Genomic DNA, 21,148 nt, shown 5'->3' on the forward strand with positions numbered 1-21,148 from the left:
CTCTGAGGCAGAGTGGCATGGCACTTGGGCATTACTTCAAGGCAGCAGCCAGGGAATAAGGAAAGACTCTTTTCTTCCTTTATAGTGTACACAGACCTCCCCTAAAAAAAATCTCTGTGCCTTCCTCCTACACAGGATGGGATATTTACAAAGTAAAAATCCTGGCTCCCTGCTGAGTCTCTCAGTTAAACTTCTCAAGATGTATCAAGTTGTATAACAACTACCTAAACCAGAAAAGCAAAATGGAGTTAGTTCTTTCAAGATAGGGCATTAACTGAAGACTTCTAGGCTACTGCTCTAAAGGACTAAAAGACAATGCTTGTAAAAGCTGACAGCTAACAATCTATTGATTAGGATTTCCCTGCAAATCTTGAGCATGCTTTAATTTCTTTTAGCTTGGTACTTTCAGGTCTGGAGCGAAGGGGGGGAGTGGAAGACCACCACATCACCCTCCCCTAGACCCAAATATGCTTACTTGTGAGCAATGCAGACTGGATAGGGATGACTTTAAATTGACTTTCAGTTTGAATAGTGAGTCTATCCACAGCTGTACATGTGTTCTGGCAAGTGGATTACTAATGGGACTTTTTATGCAGGAGTTTTTATACCAAAAACTAACCAGGAGGGTTCTGGTAAAGATGGCATATAGATAACAGCAGGCTGCAGATGCTCCCTGAGATAGTCAACTTAGATTCCAAAAATAATACAGCATGGGGAGTCCCCAACAAAGGGAGATGGATCCCCCCCCCCCAGGAACAAACTAAGCTGAGAGAAACCAATTAAACATACAGTCCCGGTGCTGAGAGAAACCAATTAAACATACAGTCCCGGTGCTACGATTGGAACAGTTTAAGGCTCAGGGCTCCTGCTGCAGTGCTTGAACTCGCTCAGCCAAGACGTACTGAGCTAGCTGAAAGCCTGCCGCTTCCACTCACTGGAGATGCTCTTATACTGAGGTTGGGGGTCAGTGAACTAAATGGAGAGCTGAGCTGGCGGGGAGCCTGCATCGACCTGTGGTGAGTGATGGGAATAAAACCAATCCGCAGAAAAAGGGGCCCCAACAGATGACACTCTGGGGTCGGGCAGATTGGCAAGAACAAGGAGCAGCGGTGACTTCAGTCAGCTGGTCCCTTCTCAAGTGGGATTGGTGGGATGCGCTTGGGCTGGGTCATGGCCTGGCCTGAGACCCAATAGGTTAGCCCAAACCACGTCCCTATGCCTGGCAGCGCACCCTGATGCAGTGAAGCCCTCAACAGGTTGACTGACCCAGAAGGCGGGGCCCTACTGCTGCCCCTGTTTGTACCTCCATAGTACACTGCGGTGGGCAGGAGGAGTCAGTGCACTTCAGACGAACTGTAACCAACAAAGAAAGGTTTGGAACCACTTAGGTAAATAGCAGGTTGCCCCCCGCAATTTAAAACGGAGGGTGTTAGGGAGACCCAAAAATGCACAATACAACCTGGGGGAGGGAAAGGCAAAGAATAGTCTTTAAAAAAAGACAGCAGAAGATATTGCTAATAGTATATCAGGAATTAAAACCCATATTACTCGCACCACTCTGCTTAGATAGAACTTATTCCATCCTAGTTTGTATACAAGCACTAGATCTGAGGGTACAGACAGCTATCCCCAAAATATCAGGATACAACACAGTAATCATCTTGAGTTTCCTATTAACTTAATCTGGATCCCTATATAACTTATACTGTTATATCATGACTGATCTTAGTTAAATCTGATTTGTTTGGTTGCTGTTTGTTATTGACAGATTTCATTTAAAACTGTTAAGGTTGATAGTATCAAGTCTGAGAGTATAGACAAGTAATACTGAAAATGACAATGATTCACTACGATACCCATTCTGGTTTGATTACTACCTGTTTTTGTAGTTCTACACTATCCACAAAGTTGTATTTCTTTTAATACTGTTATGTACTGATATATTCAATTATACTATATCTGATGATATAGCCAATTCTATTGAAGATAACAAGAGACAACAGTAACCATGGTAGAACTCCTTGACAGCAGTTTTATATGTCTTTTTAGTTTTATGTATCTATAGGAATATGTTTTCTTCTGTCCTGCTTTGTTCTGTTTCTTCCTCTAATATAGAAAGGATAGAAATACATGTTAAGACTCATGCTTGCATAAAACCTATGAACAGTTTACAAGAACCGATCATGACACATGATGAAATGAACAAACACTTTGAAGGAAAAAAGGCACTACAGGACCCAAAGCTGATTCCGGAGTGTCATGCTGTGAAATCCAGCAATACTATTATTCTTTGTTCAGAGTGATTTTAGTCACCTTTGGTTTGTTTAATCTCAACATTAATGAAGATATGGATAAATGTGTATGTTTTAGTGTATAGGATTGATAACCATATTACTAAATTTTTATTAGATAGTTGAACAGAACTATTTGCAGTCTTGCTATTTGAATTCCCATCTATATGTTCCACTTTTGTATCTTGAACAATTATTTGTAAGAGGACAATATGTAAACATCAACTAGTGATTTATTACTGTTTTTTTCTTTGAAAATATGTATTATTTCTACCTGTTTTCTGTTTTGTTTTGTCTCTCTTTAAATAACATTAAAAAAAAAAACTAAGCAGGAATCAGACCAGTCTGAGTGAAATGAAGGTCAGTCTATAGGGCTAAAACAAGCTTATATAGACCAGTAATGGGACAGTGAAGAGTTGAATTGAGACACATAGCAAACATATGACTGCAGATGCCTCTTAGCCACTGTCCCACTCAAGTGGATCAGTAAAAGTGAAGAGAAAATCATTTTCCAGATCAGGTGGGGCAGAAGTTGTCATAGTGGTCTTCTCTCACCTTGCCTATTAGTTTGCTTGTTACATGCCTGGAACTAATTGTCCACCTGGTTCTTGCTAACACTTGACCATGGGAGTGGCATATTGGAGTCCTGTAACCTCTCTCTAGGTGTCGTTTCTCAAGTCCTTGTTGTCCTGAATAATGAATTGGATAGGAAATGAAGTAGTGAGGCTTTGCGATCATTAAAGCTGAGAAAAGAAGGGAGAAAGAGTGCTGTGAAAGATGTGTTCTGCAGAGTGATTGTGGGCCAATTAAAGTAGGGAATACACTGTGCATCCAGAGCAGACCACTGCAAAAGAAAAAAGGCAGTGGCCATGAGACCAATGGCTGATGTCTATACCCCCATGTGATATGAGAACTAGGTTGTCCTATAAAAAATCTGCTTGAGTTTGTATCAGAAGCATTGAAGATAGCATTTCCGATTGTATCAGATGGCATGGTTTTGTGAATGTCTTGGATCTCCATGATTGACATTCTGCCATGCCATAATCTGCCATAACCTCAGGCTCTATTTCTTTGGCCATCTTCACTCTCCCTTGAGCCCACTGCCTGTGTTACTGGGTGGTTCCTTTACAAATGCCTCACCAATTAAATGTCTTTCAGGTCTTTCTTGGCTCTAACAAATAAGTGAATGAGGCAAGCCAAAAACATTGACAAAAGTTTATTTGAAAAGTGTGGGATGAAGGGATAAAGGAGAAGCTGGCTCTGCAGTACAAACTTGGGTCAAATAGAAGAGGAAAAGAGAAAATGAGCAAAAATAAAGGTACATCCAGTTTCCAAAAGACTCAAGTAGGCTACTGTAAAGAGTCACAGTAGCAGGCTCATCGTGGCATCTGCATTCTTATGGCATCCACATCTCATGAAGTCTACAAAAAGTTCTACATAGAAAGCCATGGAGTTAGGTTAGGTTGAGCTGGGATCTTATAATTAACAGGTTCTGCTTAATTCCCAAGCCAGCTTTGCTATCCTGTAAACTTTTGCACCTCTGAAGATGCCTGCTATCTTCTACCTAACTTTCTTATTATTAACAATTAAAAGAAATTTCCTTTCCTTGCATTTCACTAAAATGCTTTTTCCATCAACATATCAAAAACTCAAAGGACACAAGAAATTGACCAAGTGCTTGTTAGATTGTATTGTTTACTTTTCTCTCACTGCTGAGACAGAATATCCAATACCCAAAGTTAAAAAGATTTATTTAGCTCAAAATCTGTAGAGGTTTCAATCCATAATTGGCTAACTCCAAGGCAGGATGGTATCATAGACACGTGGCTTGGCAGAGGAAAGATAGTTGATGATGAGCAGAAGGTGCAAAGCAAGCAAGCAAAGTTTGACCACAAGTAGTTCTATGCTTTTATCTTACCCAGACCACTTAGGGTTGGTATCACTCACAGCCTTAATCCTAGTCCTTGATTTTAGCATTGTGCTGGAATCAATTCTACTGACACACACTCTAGGTCTAACTACCTATGAAAAAGCTCCCCCTATGACTGCATTAGTGGGGGAACAATTAAACCCATGTCATAACACAGACCAAATTGTCACTGTGAGCACACTAGATTTTTCATTCTTCTTTCTCTAAGCTGAGGCTCTCACATTTCAGCTGACTTAAGGATCTCCAAGGAAAGGTGGTCCATTACTGGCTTCACTCTCACCCTCCTGTTTCCTTCAGTCTGTGTCACATTTTTAACAAGTTCCCTGGAGATGCTGCTGGTTCACCCACTGCATGAAATCACTGCCCCAGAGCAGCTGATCTCCAACCAAAATTTGCAGCAAGTCACCAGAATAATTTGTCACTATTTAGACTCTAATTTGGGAGCACTTAAGAGAAGTCTAGTACACATCTGTTCTAAACACTTCCAGGAATGCTGTTGCTGATGCAGGCATTTACAGAAGAATGATTGGAAGAGTAAGCAACACTTTTCCAGTGAACACTGACCTGCCAGATCCCCTAGGAGAGTTTGGGAGAGGAGAACAGAACAGGATCAGAGATACTGCACCCATGCAGCGACACAGGCAGATGGGACCAGAGAAGGTAGCTGGTGGCAGGAAGAGGATGGTGTCAACAGGCACACACCAAACTCCGTGTGACATTAAGTGATGCCTGTATACTGCAGGGGCCAGCAGTTTTCCACTGTTGGTATTATGGGTTTATGTCAGCCCAGCATGTCTACTTCTACTGTTATTCAGTTGCTCTTTCTAAAAGTGACTCACCAAATAAACATTATTGAGTTTTGTGGCTCACCTCTCCTTCTGAAGTTGGAAACCTAGATTCTTCTCATCTCAAATAAAGAACTGAACAACCCAAAAATCTGTGGCAGTGTTTACTTGGAGAAGTAAAAGTGGAAGGCAAGGAAGAAACTGGCTGTCCAGAGTGAGCCTGAGCTCACTAAGTAACAGACAAAGAGTCAATATAAAAGTATACCCTGGATGATGCAGGCCAGGCTGTCATGAGGAAAACCATGATAGCAAGCACTTCTTGGCATCTGTGTCTTTTTATATCATCCAAATCTTGAAACTTTTAAATGGGTCCTGAGAGCCACTGCTAGATTTCCAGGCCTTAGGCTCAGTTTAGGTCAAGGCCATCCTATTGAAAACCTGCTGTTGTTCTTGGGAGAAGTCCTCATGCCTGGCTTTGGGAACTGTTCTGCACATCTGTTCTAGGTTGCTGTAATTAACAGGTCATGCCTATTTACCTAGCCAGCTTTGCTACACCCTAATCTCCTATCTTACCATAAGGAATGGTATCTGCAAGTCCTATTTTAACAAGTGCCAAAAATACTTTTCAGGCTGTGTGGCTCATAGTTGTCCCATATATTGGAGGCCCACCAAGCTGCTACCCAGCATGGGCATGTACTCAAGCAAGGTCCAGCTGGTTGTTGGTGTCTGTGCAGTAGTGTATGTGGGCTTAGGACAGCATGTGCTTCTTATGGAACAGGGGCACAGATCCTTCATCCCAATGATGCAGACTTTCTATCTTCTAGCACTGACCTTTGGGCCTTCCCAGTGTAGGTCCTTGACACAACTTGTATGAGAGATTGTCATGGGCTCTGGGCTTCCAGTTTGACTCATGGAGAACATTGTCATGGGCTCTAGATGTTTAGCTAGACTTGTGCAGGACATTGTCATGGGATCCAGGCCCTCAACTGGATTCTTGGGGTGTCCAGTGTGGGGACAAATTTTACATACTATTTTGCACTTGACTCTCTGGGTGAATATTATAAAATTATACCTATGAATTATGTATCCTATATGAAATCCATTCCCTTATAAACCCTGACTAGAAAAGACTTATGTTGTTATTGTAGCTCCTGTTTATTGTCAAGTTTCAAGTGTGCATGACTGGTCTTCTACTCGAGTGACCAGAGCAGGACTGTTGTTTTCTTACAATTCAGCCATGTATAGACAGTCAGCATTCAGGAGCGCTAGAGAAGGATGGCTCTAGTCAGCATTTAGGAGGACTAGAGCAATTTTGGTGGTGGCTTAGTCTTACTGTGTGATCAGCTGGTTCAGCTGGTCTGGATCCTGTTGGCTGGTCCACCTGTCTTGGGCTTCCAGCTTCAACTGACTGTGGTGGATCCAAGGCACAATTATTGCAACTGTTTTTCTGGTACTGGGAGTCAAACTCATGACTGTGCCCTTGCCAGGCAGGTGCTTATGCGGTTGAGTTAAATCCCCGGCCCAATTACTGCAACTTTGACAGCAGTGGGCATAGACAGCATTACATTAGGGGACTCATCCATATGGGACTCAGGGTGGTTAGATTCCATTTCTTGACCCAGAGTTCCTTGATTTTAAGAGGTGTATTGCATCTGCCAGACTTATGGGCATCATGTTTTTGTGCTTAGTCATGGATGTCTTTGATGGTTATTCCCAAAGCTTGTATCTGGCTTATTAAGGTCAATTCCTCTAGTTCACAGAGATCACTCATAATTTGATCTACAGTTTGGGGTGGCCAAATGAAAATATTTCATAAGGGAATTTATTCCTTTATGAAACCTTTGTTTGGTGGGGCTGCACCTGACTCAGAGGAGGGCCATGGGCAGAATCTGATCCTATCTCAAATGGTTTCTTGGCAATATTTTTCACTGATGGTTTGAGTAACTGGTTCATGTTTTCCTCTTTTCCTGAGATCTAGGGCCAGGAGGCTAAGTGTAGTTTCCATTTTATTTTTCAAATTCATGTGAGCCTCTAGACTAATCTCAACTGTCATGATTGGCCCATTGTCTGACCCCAAGGTGAGGGCAGTCCCAACTTTGGGATGATGCTTCTTAATGTTATGTTTGTCACCTCTAGCTCCTTTTCTGTTTGGGTGAGGAAAGCCTCAACCCGTCCTGAAAAAGTACAAACAAGCACAAACATATACCAGTAATCTTCCATTTGAGGCAGCTTCATGAACTCCATAAGCAAATTTCCACAAATTGTAGCACCCATTTTCTGAATATCTAGGATCCTGGTAGGCCTTAGGTTTAGGTTGTTGTCTCATACACATGTTATGCATTGCTCACAAACAGCTCAAGTGATGGAAATAAGCCATGGTACATAAAAAGGATGGCCAGTAACATCTCTACTCACATGTTTTTCTCATGTGAGACCCTTAATGGAACTGCCTTAAAAACCTGGGAGACAGCCCGCCCAGCTTCCAGCCACACTATATTGGGCTCTGTAGGTTTCATGGGCCTACCTGGGCCATGCCCAGTGACCTTCTTTCAACCCAGGGAACTGGGGCTGCCAGAAGTGAGTTCCAGCACACCAGTAAGGGCCCAGGGAGAGTTTAAAATCATTGCTCCCAGTGGTTAAGTGCCCACCCAGTTTCTAGCCACACTAGAGGTTTTGCAGGCCTGACTAGACCACGTCACTACCTTCTTCAATCAGGGCAGCTGAGGGCACATGAAGTGAGTTCCAGCACCAATGGGTGCTTGCCCAGGGAGAGCTTTGCACCATCACCTACAGTGGTTAGGAACCTACCCATCTTCCTGGACAGCCGGAGGTGGCATGGGAGGTCCTGTGGGCCTGACTGGACTACGCTCAGCAATCTCCACTCAGTCCCAGGAGCTGAGGGCATAGGAGGCAATTTCCAACATGATCAGGGGAAGCTTTGGAACATCACTTGAAACATGGAAATATAGAAAAATGACAAGATGAAAGACCAAATGCACTCTCAAACCTCCAGCCCATCCCAAGAAAGCCTAGGAGCCATGTACATAGATGAAAACATGCCATATACCTGAAATACCTGAAATAATAGCAACTGAAATAAAGAAGCAACTCTGGGAAGCTTTAAAGAACTCAAATTAGAATTCAAATTAGAAATAATCTCCCAGGTAAAAGAATAAATGACAAAAGTAATGAAAGAGATGCTGAACACATCTGAAGAAGACACAGTTAAAAAATTAGAGGAACAAAGCAAAAACATAAAATCTCTGGATGAACAATATAAGAAACAAACAGAATACATGAAGCAGATTCAAAGAGATATACAGGAAATAAAAAATTTTATTGAAAGTTGTCAAAACTGCCTCAATGAAAGTAAAGATGGAATCTCAGACTTTAATGACAAGATTCCAGGTAGTGAACAGGAAAGGAAAGATCTTTTAAAAATAACAAGAAATCAGGAAATAACAATTCAACAGCTGCAAGATGATACAAAGAAAAACAACATAAGATTGATAGGGATAAATGAAAAATAAAGGGACAACACAAATGATATCAATAGAATTTCAGACTTTAATGACAAGATTCCAGGTAGTGAACAGGAAAGGAAAGATCTTTTAAAAATAACAAGAAATCAGGAAATAACAATTCAACAGCTGCAAGATGATACAAAGAAAAACAACACAAGATTGATATGGATAAATGAAAAATAAAGGGACAACACAAATGATATCAAGAGTCTATTTATAGAAGTAAAAGCTGAAAATTTCTCAAACATGAGAATGGAAACTGACATTTGGATTAGTGAAGCATATAGAACTCCAAATAGTCATAACCAAAATAAAACTACACCCAGACATATAATACTCCCCATCCCAGAAATCCAGCATAAGAATAGAATATTAAAAGTTGTTAGAGGCCCCATACTCCGCCATCTTGCAGGTTCTTGGCCAGTCCTGCTAGTCTGCTAGTGCGGGTCTGTCTGCACCTCAATGTCCTGACTCAACCCCGCACAGCCGCTCCCATCCTTGGGTGACTGCAGAGGAAGGCCAGAGCTCTTGAGCCACCTCCATCTAAATAGCCACACAGATTAGGGGCTCTGTTCACCTGTTTGGGGAGCTGGGAGATGTGTGCTGGACCCAGCTGCGGCATCTGGGGCAGGGACGTTCCTGCCTTAGTGTCTTTCAGGGCATGGGACTAGCCATGCTGCCCTAGGGACGAGGCCTGCACCTCCTTGCCCATCTGAGCCTGGCTGCTCTGAGCCTGGCCATGGAGGCAGATCAAACGCCCACCTCAGCAACAGATAGGCCTGTATCAACCTTGTAAAAATGATTCAGGTGTTGGGGATGTGTCACACACCTGTAATCCCAGCACTATGGGAGGCTAAGGCAGCAGGATCTTAAATTGGAGCCCAGACTGGCCAACTGGACTACTTTAGTGAGACCTTGTTCCCAAAAAAGGGTGCTGGGTGGGCGATAGAGTAAGTAGGTACTTTGTGAATACAGATTTGCTCCTTGGCCCCGCTTTTGACAGAGGGTCTGCAGCATTTCCAGGAGCTGGGGTCCAGGATTCACTTGTTTCCAGACTGCAGAAGCAAGTTTGTCCTCCACTTGGTCTGTTTAGCTGGGACTGATGTTTCTTAAAATACTTTCATGTTGGGGAGAAAAAAGATGGTGGATAGATAACAGCAGGATACAGAGACTCTGAGATAGTCAACTTTGATTCCAAAAATAATACAGCATGGGGAGTCCCAAACAGAGGGAGATACACTCACCTGACCCAGGAACAAACTAAGCTGAGAGAAACCAATTAAAAACACAGTCCTGGTGCTACAATTGGAAAATCTAGTCTCAGTGCTGCGCCTTGAACTCACTGCTTGAACTCGCTGCAGCTGCTGTGCTTCAATTGGCACAGCTGGAATAGCCTGCCACTCTGACTTGCTGGAACTGCAGTTGTACTGAAGTACAGTTGCGCTGAAGTTGGAGGTCAGCGAGCCCAATGGAGAACAGAGTTGTCAAGGGACCTGCATTGACCTGTGGTTGACTGACCCAGAGGGGAGGAGCCAGCATACACCGCCCCTGTTGGCACCTCAATAACACACTGGAGTGGGCAGGATCACCTAGCCAGTGTGCTTTAGAAGAACCATAACCAACAAGGAAAGGGACTGGGACCTTCTCTATACACCTATATGGAAGAAACCAAAAAAAAAAAAAAAAAAACCACAAAGGAAGCAGCAAGAAAAAATCCCCAGACCCCAACCCTGAGAACACTGATCCAGAAGAGATAAATACAAAAGAGATTGAGGACAGCAAACATGCAATACCAGACACGGCATCAGTGAACATAAAGAGATATCTTCAGGACCTCATAGATGAGTTCAAAAGTGAAATATTTAACCAAGCAAAGAAAGATATAAGTAGATTGATAAAAAAAACGCTAAGCACCTCTCAAGAAGACACAGACAGAAGAATGAAAGAACACCAACAAAGGAAAGAACATTTGATAAAGAACATAAAGAAAACATAAAATACATGTAGCAGGTTCAAAGAGATTACCAGGAAATGAAAAACTCAATTGAAAGCTTGCAAAACTTCTTGAAAGAAACTAAGGATAGATTATCTGAACTGGAGGATAGGTTTGCAATGTGGGAACATGAAAGGAAAAATTTCTTAAAATAACAAGGAAACAAGCAGTAACAATACAAAGGCTAGAAGACAACAAGAGGATCTACAACTTAAGAATAAAGAATGTGAATGAAGAAGCAGGGGTACAAAAAAGGAACTACAAAGGCTATTCACAGAAATAATTAAGGAAAATTTCCTAAACATACGAAAAGGAAAAGATACTCAGATGTATGAGGCATACAGAACTCCAGCCACCTACAACCGAAACAGGATTACACCCAGGCCTACAATAATCAAGATCCCAGAAATCCGACATAAGAACAAAATATTAAAAGCTGTCAGAGACAAGAAACAGATCACTTACAAGGGAAAACCCAACAGAATTACGGCAGACATCTCAGCACAAAGCATCAAATCGAGAAGAGTGTGGGGCAAAATAATTCAAGCCTTGAAAGAAAATAACCTCCAGACTCTATTGATGTACCCTGCAAAATTGTCCCTAGAAATTAATGGAGAAACAAGATACTTCTAAGATAAAGACAAACTGGGGGAATTTGCAACTACCAATCCAACTCTACAGAGAATCCTGCAGAACATTCTAAAGAGAGAAAAGCACCAGGATTTCAGGAACAGTAGCAGAGAGGCCCCAGTGAATGGAGCAAAAAAAACAAAATGAAGAAGACAAACAAACAACTAGTGATGGAAAAAAAAAGTACAACAGAAATGAGGCAGAGAAGGTTGGATATAATTTCTAATATAGATGGCCTAGATACAATAACTTAAGGGAAAAAAGAGAGAATCACAGGCAGGGTGGATCAAGAGGTAGGATCTACTGAGATGCTCTTTATAGGAAATATAATTAACCTGAAGAAGGGTACATAGATCAAAATCAAATATGAGAAAACAGTACTCTATGTGATAGAGAACCAGAGAGTAATAGGGGGAACTGGACCAGTATTTATTATAGGTTGAAAAGACAGGCCTTAATAAGTGAAGCAATACAACTAGAGATCAAGTCCAGGAGTGAGAAAGTTCAGAAACACTTAGGTAAATAGCAGTTTGCTCCCACCAACATAAAACTGAGAGTGTTGGAGAGACCCAAAAATACACAGTACATCCTGGAGGAGTGAAAAGGGAGGAACAGTCTTAAAAAAAGACAGCAGAAGATACAGCTAATAGTGTATCAGGAATTAAAACCCTTATTACTCGCACCACTCTCCTTTGGATGGAACTTGTTCTGTCCCAGTTTTTATACAAGCACTGGATCTGAGGGCACAGACAGCTATCCCAAATATATCAGAATATAGCACAGTGGTCATCTTTAATTTCCTTTTAACTTAATCCAGATCCTTGTATGACTTATACTGTTGTATCATGACTGATCTTAATTAAATCTGATTTGTTTGATTGCTGCTTAGTTCTAACAGATTTTCCTCAAAACTGTTAGGTTGATGGTATCAAGTGTGGAGAGTATAGACAACTATACTGAAAATTAAAATGATTCACTATGATACCCATTCTGATTAGATTACTACCTGTTTCTGTAGCTCTACAATATCTACAAAGTTGTATTTCTATTAATTGTTATGTACTGATATATTCAATTATACTTTATCTGATGATATAGCCAATTCTGTTGATGATAACAAGAGACAGCACAGTGACTATGGTAGAACTCCTTATACAGCAGTTTTATATGTCTTTTTAGTTTTATGTGTCTATAGGAATATGATTTATTCTGTCCTGCTTTGTTTTGTTTCTCCCTCTAACATAGAAATATATGTTAAGCATAGCATAGAAATATACGTTAAGACTCATGCTTGCGTAAAACCAGTTTATGAGAACTGATGTTATGACACATGATGAAATGAACAAATACTTTGAAGAAAAAAAAGGCACTACAGTACTCAGTGTTGATTCCAGAGTATCATGATGTAAATTCCAGCAATACTATTAATCTTTGTTCAGAGTGATTTTAATCTGCTATGTTTTGTTTTGTCTCAACATAAATGAAGATATGGATAAATGCAAACATGTCTAAGTGTATAGGATTGATAGCCATATTACTTAGTTTTTGTTGGATAGTTGAACAGAACTGTTTGCAGTCTTCCTGATTGAATTCCCATTTATATGTTCCACTTTTGTATCTTGAACAATTATTTGTGGGGGGGAAATATGTATACATCAACTAGTGATTTATTACTGTTTATTTATTTTCTTTGAAAGTATTACTATTTCTGCCTGTTTTCTGTTTTCTTTTGTCTTTCTTTAAATAAAATTAAAAATAAATATATAAAAGTTGTTAGAGAAAAAAGACAGACACCTATAAAGGAAAACCTATCAGAATCATGACAGGCTTCTCACAAACAAGTCAAGAAGGGCATGGAGTGAAGTATCTCAGATCCTTAAGGAAAACGACTGCCAACCTAGACTGATGTACCCTGAAAAACTGTCCTTCAAAATAGATGGAGATATAAAGTACTTCCATGACAAAAAACAGCTGAAGAACTTCATGATCACCAAACTAACCCTGCAAAGAATACTAAAAGACAGTCTAGATACACATAGGAAAAAACCACTAAGCAAGGCAGACAATTAAACAGAGTGGAAAGATAAAGATGCAATCGCAGAAAGATAACGTGTCAACAATAAACCAATATATAACAGTTATAACCATTAATGTAAATGGTCTCAATTCACCAATTAAAAGAAACAGACTGGCAGAATGGATCAAGAAACAACATCCAACCATATGCTGTCTATAAGAAACCCATCTAACCCAAAAGGAAACTCATAGACTGAAAGCCAAAGGACAGAAAACAGTACTTCATGCAACAGGAACTGCCCTCCCTCCAAAAGTGGGGATAGCTATTGTGTTTGCAGACAATGTGAACTTCAAACCAAGAATGATCCGAAGAGATAAAAAAGGTCACTATATACTAGTTAGCGGAAAACTTCAAGAGGAAGAGATAACAGTGTTAAACATATATGCACCAAATTCCAGAGCACCCAGCTATACAAAGCAAGTATTAACAGAAGTGAAAAATCAAATAAGTAATAACACAATTAACACACCATTGACACCAAGGAACAGATCAACAAGACAGAAAATCAACAAATAAATAACAGAACTGAATCACACCTGTGAACAAATGGACTTGATAGGCGTATACAGAGTGTTCCACCCAACACCATCAGAATATACATTCTTCTCAGCAGTACATGGGACATTCTCTAACATAGACCATATTCTAGCTTATAGAATATATTTAAGTAAATGCAAAAGAGTTGAAATTATCCAATGCATATTATCAGATCATAGTGCATGAAACTAGAAATTAATGACAAAAGAAACTGTAAAAACTCCACAAACATGTGGAAATTGAATAATACACTTTTGAATAATCAGTGGGTCACAGGGGAACTTAAAGAAGAAATTAAATAATACCTACAAGCAAACAAAAATACAATCTGTGGGATGCAATGAAAGTGGTCCTCAGAGGAAAATTTATTGCACTGAGTTCCCACATCAGGAAAACAGAATGAATACATATAAACAACCTGATGGTACACCTCAAACATCTAGAAAAAGAAGAGCAAGCAATCCCAAAGCCAAAAGAAGAGAGGAAATTATAGAAATCAGAGCAGAAATTAATGCAATAGAGACTAAGAAAACAAAGAATCAATGAATCAAAGAGTTGGTTCTTTTAAAGAATAAATAAAATTGATAAGCCCCTAGCCAACCTTATTTTAAAAAGGAAAGAAAAAGTTCAAATTCATGCAATAAGGAATGAAAAAGGTGAAATCACTACAGACTCTGTGGAAATTCAGAAGATCATCAACACCTATTTCAAAAACCTCTACTTTCATGGGTTCGATAATATAGAAGAAATGGACAGATTCCTAGAAACATATGAAGTACCAAAGCTGGGTCAAGAAGATGTAAAGCTGCTGAATAACCCAATTTCTATTAATGACATTGAAAATGTAATTAAGTCCTTACCTACAAAGAAGAGCCCAGGCCCAGTCGGATTCACTGAGGAATTCTACAAGAAATACAAAGAAAACTTAATGCCAATGGTCCTCAAACTCTTCAGTGAAATCAAAAGGGAAGCAATTCTTCCTAAGTCATTCCTGGAAGCAAATACAACACTATTACCAAAACCTGAGAAAGACCCAACTAAAAAGAACTACAGGCCAATCTCCCTAATGAACACAGATGCAAAAATCCTCAATAAAATATTGGCAAACAGGATGCAACAAATCATCAAGAAGATTACACACCACGACCAAGTGGGATTCATCCCAGGCATGCAGGGATGGTTCAACATGCGTAAATCAATATATGTAATCCACCATATCAATAGAGCCAAAAGTAAGAATCACATGATCATTTCTATAGATGCAGAAAAAGCTTTTGATAAGGTCCAACACTCATTCATGATAAGAACCTTACAGAAAATTGGAATAGATAGTCTTTACCTCAATATGGTAAAGTACATCTGTGACATACCAACAGCCAGCATCATATTAAATGGCCAAAAACTGAAGGCCTTTACCTTAAAATCAGGCACAAGACAAGGATGTCCCTTATCACCCACCGCTCCTATTCAACATAGCACTGGAAATAGTAGCCAGAGCAATTAGACAAGAGAGAGAAATAAAAGGGGTAAAGATAGGAAAAGAGGAAGCTAAATTATCATTATTTGCAGATAACATAATACTTTATATAGAAGACCCCAAAACTCCATTGAAAGACTGCTAGATATAACAAATTCAGCAATGTAGCTGAATACTCAATACTCAATAAAGTTAATACTCAAAATCAATAGCATTCTTATATACTACAGCAAAATCACTGAGGGAAAAATAAGAGAAGTCACAACCTTCACACTAGCATCCAAAAAAATGAAATACTTAGGAATTAATCTCATGAAAGAAGTAAAAGATCTATACAGGGAAAATTATAATACCCTGAAAAAGAAATCGAAGATGATCTCAGAAAAAGGAAAGATATCCTTTGTTCATGGGTAGGATGAATAAATAATGGGAAAATGGCCATTCTCCCAAAACTGTTTTACAGATTCAATGCAATCCCAATGAAAATACCATCAACATACCTCATAGATTTAGAGAAATCACTCCTAAAATTCATCTGGAATCAGAAGAGACCTAGAATAGCAAAGGTAATTCTAAGCAGCAAAGGCAAGGCAGAAGGTATCACAATCCCTGATTTGAAGTCATACTACAAAGCTACTGTGATAAAATCAACATGGCACTGGAATAAAAATAGATCTGAAGATCAGTGGAATAGATTAGAAGACACAACCACAACTACAAACACACTCAACCACCTTATCTTTAATAAAGGGGCCAAAAATGTTCACTGGAAGAACGACAGTCTCTTTAATAAATGGTGCTGGAAAAACTGGCTCTCCATATGCCAAAAAGTAAAACTAGATCCATGCCTATCACCATGTACTAAACTAAAATGTAAATGTATCAAAGATCTGAATATTAAAACAGAAATACTAAATCTGTTGGAAGACAAATTAGATAAAAATCTTGAAGACATAGGAGTAGGTAGAGAATTCATGAACAGGAATCAAACCACAATGGAAATACTTCCCAGGACCAATAACTGGGATCACGTCTTATTAAAAAGTTTCTGTATGTCAAAAGAAATCTTCAGCATAGTGAAAAGAAAACCCACAAACTAGGGAAAAAATCATAGTGAAACATCCCTCAGACAGAGGACTTCTGTCTAAAACATATAAAGAATTTTAAAAAAATCAGACCCCCGAAATTCAACCAAAAATGGGCATCTGAGATGAATACACAGTTCTCAGATAAAGAAATACAAATGGCAAATAAATACATGAAAAAAAATGTTCATCATTAGTCATTAGAGAAATGCAAATTAAAACCACACTTAGATTCCATCTCACTCCAGAAAGAATGGCCAGGATCAAGAAAACTACCAACAACAAATGCTGGAGAGGCTATGGGGAAAAAGGAACACTACTGCACTGTTGGTGGGAGTGTAGACTGATGCAACGACTGTGGAGATCAGTCTGGAGATTCCTCAGAAAGCTGAGATTGGAAGTCCCCTTTGACCCAGCTATTCCACTTCTAGGCATATTCCCAGAAGAACTGAAAACATCATACCACAGTGATACATGTGCACCCATGTTTATAGCAGCACAATTTATAATAGCCAGATCTTGGAAACAACCTCAGTGTCCATCAACTGAGTAATGGATAAAATATATGTGGTATTTTTATATAATGGAGTACTACTCAGCTATAAAGAATGATCACATTGAGATGTTTATAAATAAATGGATGCAACTTGAGACTGTACTCATAAGCGAAATAAATCAAACTCACATGTATAAAAACCATATAGTCGGGCTGGGGATTTAGCTCAGCGGCATAAGCATCTGCCTTGCAAGCAGGCGGTCGTGAGTTTGGTCCCTGGTACCGATAAAAAGTTAAAGAAAAAAAAAACCATATAGTCTCCCTAGTGTAAGAAATGGTAAGAGAACATATGATTTTATGGTAATCATGATTCCCCATTACATTGCTTTGAAGCCTTATAATGTTTTCATTCATTAGTTGGAATGGTTTTATTCTGCTTTGTTTGATTTTATTATGTGTGATGGTATGAACAGCTATTTTGAAGAAAACAAGACATTATGATAGCCATTGCTGATTTAATATAATCTTGCTTTGAAGTTCTACCATGCTTTAGTTCTGTTTCCATTGGTTCTATCATGTTGTATCTTATTGGATTTTAATATGTGTGATAGTATAAATAAATTTTTATGGAAAATGAGACAATATAGTAGCCATTGTTCATTTTCTGTTATTTGGTTCTGAATGCTCTGTAAAACCATTCTCTTGAATGGTTTTACACTATTTTGTTATGTTTGATACTATTGTATGTGAAGGTATGCTGAACTAATTCAAAGAAAGAGACATTATGGCAGCTACTGTTAGTATCAGGTTGTCTTGTGGTGAAGTACTGTGTTACTTACATTGTTCTGTTCTGATCTGCTTTGTTCTGTCCTCTTATGTCTTAATCTCTTTAAAATAAAAACAATTTTTAAAAAAACCTGGGAGGCATTATTTCAGGGAAGGCTGGTCTCTAATTAGATCATTTCCACCATTCTTCCTTGTTATAATTTCCAGATTCCCCAAGAAATCATGCCTTTTTAATTAGGGAAGTAGTTTGGGCTGTCCAGTAGTGGATGCTCCAGGATGAGGGGCATGATCAGCACTCTTGGTCATGGGGCTGTCATAGTGCCCTATCTTGCTTCTCTGCCTGCCTTTTGGTTTCCTTCAGCTTCTACTATTTCAATCTTGAAATGTATAACAGCCACTTTCCTTAGTGCCCTTATAGCATGTAGGAGGTGTAAAATTTCTTCTTTGTAATTTATTTTTTCCCCAGTAGTCAAGATACCCATCTCATTATGTATAGCTTCATTAACATGTAATGTAGCAAAGTCATACTTGGAATATGTACAGATGTTAGCCTTTTTATATGGTGCTAGTAAAAAAGCCCTTGTCAAGAATATTAACCCTGCCTTTTGTGTTGAGGATCCAGTAGGCAGAGGGTGAGCCTCCATCATGGATTCTAGTATCTAGTTGCATATCATGCCCATTGGACCCCTTCTAATACACAACTGCTTTCATCTGTGAAGTATCCAACATCTGGGTCTCCAAGAGAATGATCTATAAGATCCAAGAGAATGATCTATAAGAATACCTCACCCATGGTTTCCACAAGTTGTGAAAGATTGCTCCCAATTCAATTATGAGTAGAGTATCTGTCTTAATGTTTACTGTTAGAATTAACCAAGCATTTATGAACTGGAGCTCCTGATAATGTGTGATCCTTGGATTTGACAACCAGTGGTGCCCCCTTTTGTCCATTAAAATTATGACTGAGTGTTGTACTCGAATGGTCAGTTACTTTCCCAAAGTCAACCTATTTCCTGAATCAGTAGGGCAGTGGCAACAAGTGCCCTGAAGCATGGAGAACATCCTAGGACTTCAGAGTCTTATTATTTTGACAAATATACTACCAGCCAATACCAATATCCCAAGACCTGAGTCAGGACTCTGGTGGCCATTCCCTTCTGCTTGTGGGCCTGTAGGAGACAGACTTAGTTATATCAGGCAGTCCTAAGGCTGGGATCTGAGTCAAGGTTCCCTTGATTTGTTTAACTGTCCTTTCTTGATCTGCTTCCCAGATGAGGGGCTTCCTTACCCATATTTGTGACTTCATAAAGGTACTTAACTATAAGTGAGAAATTTTGGATGCAGATATGACAGAATTCCATTGCTCACAAGAACTCTCTTTTCTGGCATTGGTGGCTGGGATTGGGAGGGCACAAATAGCTGGTTTCTTTTGATGCCGAGTTAATGCTCCTTTTGTGTCACCATTAAGCCCGAATACATGACTTCTTGTCAGCAAATTTGCACCCTTTTTTGGACACCTTAAATCCTGTGTTACAAAATAGATGAAAGAGGTCTCTAGTTCCTTGATAGCAGTTGACTGGTTGGGGCTTCCAAAAGGAAGTTATTTACATATTGTAGCAAGGCACAGTTGTCCTCTGGTATAATGAAAGCTTTGAGGTCACTGGATAGGGTCATTCCAAAGATCACTGGAGAATTTTTGAATTGAGGAAAAAATCTTCTTTTGAGTTACTTCAAATGCGTGATGTACAGCACTGCTTCTGTTTTTGTCCCACGTGACCGTGTGCTTCATGACTCTAGTGTGACAAACTGAGATTCCTTAAAGTGTCTCAGACCATCCCATTTACTCTGGGCAGGTAAGTATTCAAGGATTATAAGAAAGAAGAAAAGCAAAGTCAGGGAAAGAATAAAGAAGGACAAACTCATACACATTCTAACGAAGGAGGAGATGTGAGCAATGTGTGGCTGTCATCTGTATACCTTGCCAGGACCAAACTACTGTATCAAGGTGAGGGCTTACACATGGTCCCAGACCTGCTCTTTCAGAGATTTTAATACATGGTTCCTAGAAACAATCTTCCCATGCCACACCGCAAATCTAAGAATTCTATGGAAAGTTTGTGTAGGTGAATGAAGAGCTCTCTCCCTATCCTTAGCTGAGGCTAGTGCTGACAGGCAACAGAGAGACAGACAGACAGACAGGGAATCTGCGATGATTCTGAAATGCTAAAACATGTTTTGGGTGTGAAATATTTTTAATTGGTCCATGAGATATTAACATCTCTAATAAGCCCTAATTCTTAGATTTAATTCAGTCAATTAGCAGACAAGCTCACAAGATTGTACAATGACAGCAGAGATAAGAGTCTCCTCAAATCTTGGGAAGACAATAGGCTTAAAAATAACTACAATGAAAAGTACAGAGAGAGGAAGGGATAAGTGTGGGATGAAATAGATTGTTTGGGATAGACTGTGAACGTTGGATCCCAGGGGACTCCTGTGAGTTAGGAATAAAAACACAGAGCTTTCCAACCCTCTAGTCACCAGTCTTTCAAAAGATTGTAATAAAAGCCTTGCTTTCAGTGCCTCTGGGGCCCAAGTTTTCTTTTTCTTTTTTCGTTACTGGGGATCGAACTCATGACCGCAGGCTTGCAAAGCAGGTGCTTGAGCCACTGAGCTAAATCCCCACCATCTTATTTTTTTCTTTTTGATCTGGACCAGTAAGATCATTTTTCCCATGGGTGAATGGCAGCACACACCACTGTGCAGTGTACTGGGTGATTGACAAATGCTAGAAATTGATACACTAATGCTTCAGTGACCAAAACCAAACATGACCTCACTGTGTTGCCCAGGGTAGACTTGAATTTGGGATCCCTCTGACTCAGCCTTGGTAGTAGCTGGGATTATACTTCCAAAACCTTCTTGCCTTGTTAAGAAGCAACAGATTTCAAATGACCAGTTTCCTACTGGAAAAGAAATGGGATTTAGAGATACTGAGCCCCAGGCCTGCGCTGAATATGAAAGGAACAACTCTTGGACTCAATTTCCTCATCCAGAAAATGAAGAGGACAGTACTCTTAGACTGCTGAGGATTCCATGACAAACACATGGAAATATTTTTAGAAAGCTAACAACAACAACAAAAAGGCTAGGTGTGGTGGCTTATATAAATATGTTCAGTGTAGACACAATTTTTGTCAGAATATTTTCAGTACATATTTGGTTAGATCCACTGATACAGAACCAATGAAAATGAAGGGCCAAGTACATATGTACACTTTTCTTATACATTAGATAATTGTTTATTTATTAATCAGTCATTCAGCAATCAATAATTGAGCTACAACTACATAGCAGGCCCCATTAAGTATCACTCATTTTTCCTTTCAATGCCAAAGTCTTCTTGGTGGCATGCTATGCTGCAGTAAGTGGTGAAAACTATTCCTACCTCTTACGTTTTCTACTGAATCTACTCTCCCAAACTGATGAGATTATCACTTATAAAAACTGTAAATACTCTTTTTGGTAAGTTCATTT

The 21,148-nt window shown here is 39.5% G+C and overlaps 1 protein-coding gene across 5 annotated transcripts in view; it reads right to left on the bottom strand.

Annotated features, from left to right (window-relative positions):
* LOC100730202 (peroxisomal succinyl-coenzyme A thioesterase) overlaps positions 1-21,148 on the bottom strand; it is a 38,105-nt gene that overhangs the window by 9,876 nt on the left and 7,081 nt on the right. The gene's annotated exons all lie outside the window — the stretch shown is intronic.

This window comes from Cavia porcellus, unplaced genomic scaffold (assembly GCF_034190915.1).
Source record: "Cavia porcellus strain 051 isolate PalLab524CR breed Dunkin Hartley unplaced genomic scaffold, mCavPor4.1 scaffold_31, whole genome shotgun sequence".
Taxonomy (NCBI): Eukaryota; Metazoa; Chordata; class Mammalia; order Rodentia; family Caviidae; genus Cavia; species Cavia porcellus.